This window comes from Papaver somniferum, chromosome 4 (assembly GCF_003573695.1).
Source record: "Papaver somniferum cultivar HN1 chromosome 4, ASM357369v1, whole genome shotgun sequence".
NCBI lineage: Eukaryota > Viridiplantae > Streptophyta > Magnoliopsida > Ranunculales > Papaveraceae > Papaver > Papaver somniferum.
In genome coordinates, this window is record NC_039361.1 from 12,165,745 (window position 1) to 12,173,326 (window position 7,582).

Genomic DNA, 7,582 nt, shown 5'->3' on the forward strand with positions numbered 1-7,582 from the left:
CCTCCGCCTTCTGACAGTAATAAGTAACGCATTCCGGCTAGTGTCTCCCCGTTTCTTCTATTCACAAACAAGGCTGCGCCTTGCGTTAGTCCTAGATCTACATCCTCTTCGTATTCCACCTCTTACAGTAGTGGTAGCAGCTCCACTCGTCAAAATTTTATTGGTCCAACAAGTTGAAAATTCAAGAGTAATCTTGAAATGTAAATAGAATTTGAGTACTGCATCCAGGATCACTTAGCAATACACACACATTCAATACAATCAACTTTACGAAGAACTGGCCTACATAGACATTTAATGCATTAACATATTCAGAAAATCTCTGGAAATGAGTTCTTGTTCGGTACACACATTCAATATGATTACTGGCCTACATAGACATTTAAGAATTCATTAACATATGACTTCGATTAATTCTTTTTTACCTGTTTTAAGTACTTTTTGAGAGAATGCAATTTGGAATATGCATAGTAGAAATTCATATTAGTTGTGCGCAAGAATGAATCACTGAAGATATACCTAGACGCCAGTTCAATTGGTATCTGCATGAAGCAATCGAACTGTATATAAGCATTTGGGTTTACTTAATGAGAACTCATCAAGTAGCCATTGTTGTACTGCAAAAGTGTCCTACAAATGAAGAAAATAAGTAAATTTAACATACTGACTGGTATTACATTTTCCATTCTGTAATAGAAAACACATAAGAATGCCAGTCTCGTCTATCTGAACACATCAGAGGTCTAACTGGAATTATCCAATAAACAGCCACAATCAGCACAAATTTAAGATCATTAAGACGTTACCTAGAATTTAAGGACAAGCAAGCCATTACAAATCATAATATTGAATCAGTGAACTTTTAGGCAGTGCGCATCAAAGTAACTTCATTCACCAACACTAGTCTCAAAGCTTAAGATGTATGCTTGAGTTATGGAGAGATTAAGGCTAAATCAACCAGTCAAGCAGTGAACACAGAGCAATGATTTTGCTTAAGCAAATATTAAAAAATGTAAATGGAAAGTAGAAATAAGACTTCAGAAATGATTTCAACTCAAGCATATCTATCACAGTTGAAGTCTTAACAGACGATCAGTTTCCCGTGTTATTCTCTTATATTAGTAGAGTTATGGAGAGATTCAGAGGAATAAATCCAAACAAAAGGATTTTCAGCAAACTCAAATTAAAATACCACAAGAAAATTAGAGGGAGGGAAATTAATGAAATTAGGGATTTAAAGCAATCCACAATAAAATCTGAAACCCCATATTTACAAAATCAGCAACAACTTTGAGATTCAAATATTTGCTATGCAGTGAACAAATTATAAACTCTCAAAACACATCATGAAAACAGAAACAATAAACCCTAGATTTTAAACATCAAACGAGAAGAAGAAAATAAACCCTAATCTTTTAAAAAAACACAAATTGAAATCCTAATATAAAGATCTGAAAATTAATTTGTCAAGGGTGAAAGAAAAACATAGCTGAGATGATTGTGCGAAGCGAGACAACAAGCAAAAGCTTCGATCTGAGATGATTGTGAGAGAATCAACAAGAAAGGGCTTCGATAATTTCAAGGTCAGGGAGCTTCGATGATTTCAAGGTTAGGGAGCTTCGATGATTTCAAGGTGAGAGAGAGGCTTGGTGTGTTTCAAGTGATGCCATTTGTGTTCTTTATAAAACAGATTTAGGTGAAAAACTCGGCGGGAAATTGAGGGGGAAGCGAATGTTTGAAATAGTTCAAAATATCCAACATAGAGGAAAGAAAAATGGGGGAGAAGGAGCGGGAAGTCAAAATTTTGATGATCTTCTTTTCCTTTTGGTGTGAATGTGGAGGTGAAATTTGGGATTTGATCCTGTCCCTTGACTCCTTGACTTCATGCTTCATGCGGATAGCAATCGAATGGCTGAAACGTATTTCATTTATTTCATACGGCAACTTATTTTATTTTATTGCATGCGGATTACAATCAAAAGGCTGAAAATTAGCTATTCTAATTTCATACGGATCACCCATCTTCTAGGCGTTTTATCAAGGTAAATCAAGCCAATGACATACCCTTCTCTAATTCACTGGATATTCAAATTGCTTTCCATGTATAATGTTAATGAATCTAAACATATTGACTTAGAGCTAGCACTATGGAGAGGGATATCCCTTCCCTATCCCTCTTCGTCCCTCAAAACACCAAATTGTCATGGACTATGGTCTCCCATTTCCATTGTAGGAAGGGATATGGAGGGATTCCTTACAAGGTTGATCAGATCTGATCATTCTTGTAGGGAAGGGAAATCGTACGCGTACTGAGTACCCGTTTGCTTTTTCACTTTACGAGTACTGAGTACTCGTTTTTTTTTTCTGGTTTTTATACTTTTATCTTAAAACTTTCCTTTTTCACTCCTTTTTTTTACTAAAACTCGCATTTTTTACCTATTTGATATTATTTTTTTACTCTAAAATATTTTTCTACCTAGATAAATATTTTACCATGAAAAAAAACGAAAAAAAATATGCGTAATGAGTACCCGTTTGGCACTAGTCATACGGGTACTGAGTACGCGTCTAGTGTAGGGAAGGGATGAGAGGGCACCATAGCAAGATTACCTTTCAAGTGCCATCCCTTCCCTACATTTGAGGATAGGGAAGAGATGAAGCCAACCATAGTGCTAGCTCTTATATAATTGATTGAACCCTAAAAATCATTCATGAAATCGGCTTATATAGCGATAAAAGTTGGTCAATTTCAAAAGACATGTATCTAATTATATCAATCAAATAGTTCAAGGAATATAAGCTTAGGTCGATTTCAAATGATATTTAATGATATCGAAAGAATTTGAGGTTGCTAGCCGGAACAAAATTAACATATGTACATTTAGGGTTTTGTTTGATATCCCTACTAAGTCGACTAGGTCGCTAAGCATGATATCACCAATACAAATATATTTAGGGTTCTATTTGAGATTTCTACTCAATCAACTAGGTTGCTAAAAAGGATATGACCAAATTATGTGAATCTCAAAACATATCAAATTATAAGATTGATGGTGGGTTTGGATGTAGAATTTTAAAGGTGGAACTCATGGGTCCAGGGGATTTGGTAGAATTACGTTTCCATCTGTATGTTTGGTTGCCCGAATTCTTGGAATCATGTTTCCTACGGGATTCAGTTTTTCAGCAAATCCTCCATATCTCCGTATGGAGTCCGACCCCTCCCCCCTAAGATTTGATGGGAAACCTATCAAGGGATTAACATACCTTTTTTAAAAAACTCTAAATCTCATATATATATATGCAATTTTAAGATTTGAGTGTAATGCCAAACAGTACAAAGACGTATTGAGTTACCAAGTACAAAAAAACTCTATAAATCCTAGGAGTTTATATTGAGTTACCAAACACACAAGGAATTTACATGATTCTCAGAATTTGTAATCCCATGGGATTATAAATTCCTGGAAACGGTGAGTTCTGCAAACAAACCCATGTGTGGATGGAAGCAATTTTAGTAGTTCATTAGTAAATTTAGAGTTCCGACATATCAAACAAGTTCTAGCTCCTTTGGATAATTGTTTCTTAGAACTGCCTTGTGTAAATCATATATCGACTTAGGTCTATCTCATCTCGTCACATATCCATGGTATCAAAAGAATTAATGAAATCTATATCGTCATAGATCAATCCCAGTGCATATTTCGATAAAATAAAAACAATTCAAATGATTTTATTAAAATAGTCGATCCCTCGGCATATTCTAATGAAATAGGAAAAAAGAATTCGAGGAATTAATATCAACACAAGTCAATCTCATAATATCTTCCAACATAGTTTAATCTCAAAGCATATTCCAGTGAAATAGTAAGAATTTGAGGAATCAAAGAATCCGAACAACATACACTTATATCTCTCGAATAATGTCCTCAAACTGGACGACATCTCAAGATTTTTCTACTTTACAGTTTTTCTCGTTAATAAACATTTTGATGTCTTATTTCCAAAATTACATATTTTCTCTTATCGTGTACAATTTACTCGTTATCTTGTTACTTTTACATCCATTCCAAGATTTCGCATATTTTATTAATTATACATGAATTATCTTTAAGAGAATTCTCTACAAATTTTCTTATAAATTCAATATTTATGTTTTTATTTTATTTTATAGAAATTCAATTTTTATGTTATTTCTCGGCCATTTTAGCAAATTATTCATATGTTTATCTTATTGTTTTTTTTCTGATTTCAACAAAATTAATTTGTTTATTTCTAAGTTTTCTGGATTCGATATATGTAAATCTGATGATAATAGTCTTTGTTCTATTTTGAGATGTAAAGAAAATCCAACATAAATAATTATTCTGGCGTCACTTTCTCATATAACATAAAATGGACATGTGATTCGCTGGAATAAGCGAACAAATAAAAAACATGCGAATGGGGGATATCAAAGCTAATTGGTTGATATGAATTACTTCCCCCAACCAAAGGTGTCTGCTAAGGGGTGTTTTTGGGGGGGAAAATACTAAAGTACCCTTCCCCAAAACAAAAATCAAAAAACAAAATCATATCCCCCATTTCCATCTCCACTTCTTATTAATCTCTTTTAGGTTAAAGCTTTGAAACCCAAATGTTCCCCATTCCATTTCAAATTTTAGATTTTCCCCACTCCCTTTCAAATTCTCTTCTCCTTCTCTGTCAGCTCCTCACTTTGAAAACAATTTATTTTTTTCACATTCGGAAGTGATGAAGACCATGCTGGAAGTGATGAAGACCATGTCGAAAATGATGAAGACCATGCCGAAAGTGATGAAGACCATGCCGGAAGTGATGAAGAACATGTCAGAAATGATGAAGGGCATGCCGGAAGTGATGAAGACCATGTCGGAAATATATTTTTTTACATCGCCGGAAGTGATGAAGACCATGTCGGAATTGATGAATTCAATGCCGGAACTAAATGCCGACATGCTCGATATAAATATATCATTTCCGGTAGTCAAGTGAAAAAAAATCAATTTTCTGGATACTTTTCATCATGTGTCGGCATAGAAATTTAAGCAACATACTATGCCGGCATAGGTACCGGCATGCTCGAGAATTAACTGACTGTGCCGGAAGTGGACTGATTAAAACAAAAAGAAATAAGTTTTGAAGATCAAAACCAGAAAACATTTATGAAAATTTCCAACAAATGCCGGCATGGTTTTTTCGGTTGAATACAATGCCGGCACCGAGCTATTTCACCGGTAAGAATGAATCTTCACTTGACGATTTAATTTACGAGTATATTTTCAAAAGCAGAAAATGAGTCGCGCTTCGTTCCACAATTCAAGCACCTGGGCTCAAACCATTCCATTTTATAGAGCGTCAGTGAAGGCATCTTTTTTAATTATGCAACGGTGATGCATTTAAACGGATTTTTTATATACATTTTTCCTACCTGTGTATTCTTAGTTTTTAAATTTCAAGTCACCCAAACCAGTGATCTTTAACTGACACTAAGCTGCTAACTCCTTTCAAAGAACATGGAGTAGATAAAATATCTAAGCATCAATTTTTAGAAGCAGAGACGTTTGAAAGCAGAGACAAACCACTATACAAAATACAAACAGATATAACATGATCAACTCTCGATAAACTTAAGTCATATCTACACCACCATGGACCGCGATTGTATGCTTTCTCCAAATAATTACGAATTTGACCGACTTCCGGGTGAATTTTGCTTGAGAGATTATTACAATTCGTTCTAAGAGAATCATAGATTATAATTGTCTTCTCCTTTACTTGAATGGAGAATGCGACCCAGTGAATCTCTTTAATACAAACTACAACATATACGACATCAACCATATCCCAAGAGGGTAAATTCCCACTAGGTGGTAAACCACGACGTCCTGCTAACCCAGTTCTCAATCTGTCAACTTTGGCAAAATCACCATCCGCATAATATTGATGTTTCACGAGCAAGGCATCTCAGTCACAATGTATTCATGCAATAATATAAAGAAGTAGAAAATGTCCAATCTATTCTGCACAAAAACTTACCGGTAACTGAGTTTCAAAGTATGAAAAATACCAGTCGATTTGTTAGAAGGAAAAGACTTGTGCAAAAGCACCAATGCTTTGTCAATAATCTACAGGAAGACCATAAACATATAACTTCTCACAAAAAATAAGCCCCGAAATCAGTGTGAATTCTTTCTTTCCAAAGGAGAGTTCTTTTCCGCAAACCATTACGTGCATTTCTTCGCGATTAGTCTTACCACCTTCATCACCCATGCAGATCTTTCTAGCCAATAAAGAAAATTAAATAAGGTCCCAGCAAACGTTTGTACGGGCACGTCCAGTAAGGGACCAATTTCAGTTGACCTAAATTTCTCTTGCTCAACAGGAGACAGCAGCTCACGCACGCTCAATAAAACCCTCGGGCTTGAGTAAGTTGTTACTTTGCAGGTACTGTTCCTGTACCTGGCAGGGTAAAGATACATCCTACAATATATAAATAAATAGTTACACCAACAACAACATACAAGTTCTTAGAATTAAGTATTTAATACGGGCAAGCACACATATTAAAAAGATAAATAGTTGCAGATTCCAACTAATCCAATAACTGCGGCCAACAAACGGACGTTCTAGTTTCCGCTTACAAGCGGCTTATACCAAATACACCTAGAAAGAATAATGCAGAAACATGGAAAAAGAGGATTTACATAGAGGCATCTAATTTGCATGTTGCTTATTGAAGAGTTTAAGTATGTATAGGATGGTCAGCAGATGAAGGAAAAGGCACAAGGAGCTGCTGATGCCATCAAGGATGCTACTGGAATGAAGAAATGAACATTCCAATGAGCATTATCAACCTAACCAAGAATAAGATCAAGTTTTTGTTTTCATTAATTAGTCTACACCATCATATATAAGATGGATACAGTAGAGACTGTTTGGTGATCCAATTCAGTTGTTTAATTTTTTTATTAGCTTTCAGTCTTAAGAATGTCAGTTGCTATCAAGTTTGTATATGAAGTCAACTATCGATCAGAACTCATAACAAAAACTAATCTAGATGTGTCCAGTATTTAACTAGTATGAGAATGAGCATATGCCAGAAGAAGGTTAAAAAACAATACTACCACTACAAAACACTTCCAGAAATATATAATGACCTGACATAACACATAAAATGAATAGTTAGCCTTAATAGGCTAACTGTCACATATCTAGCTTTCAACACCATTCTTAGATACCACTCTTTTGTCCTCCACAGTGGCAGCCGACACTCCTTTATCCACATGATCAGCTGATTTCACTTTTTGAACACACTTCTTCCTCTTCTTCACTCCTGCAACCATAACTTGGAACCTACAAACATAATATAGTCGAGATTAGTAATAACATAGTGGTAATTCAGATTCTTTTACTCGAAGTACACTCCCGACACAATGTTATAGTGATTAAGTAAAACTAAGTTCCTATCTACATAAAACTATGTGCAACACACACATACCAGCACCAGCATAAATAATCCGAAAGGTCTATTGACCAAAACAGGCTAACAAAGAAACAAGACTAA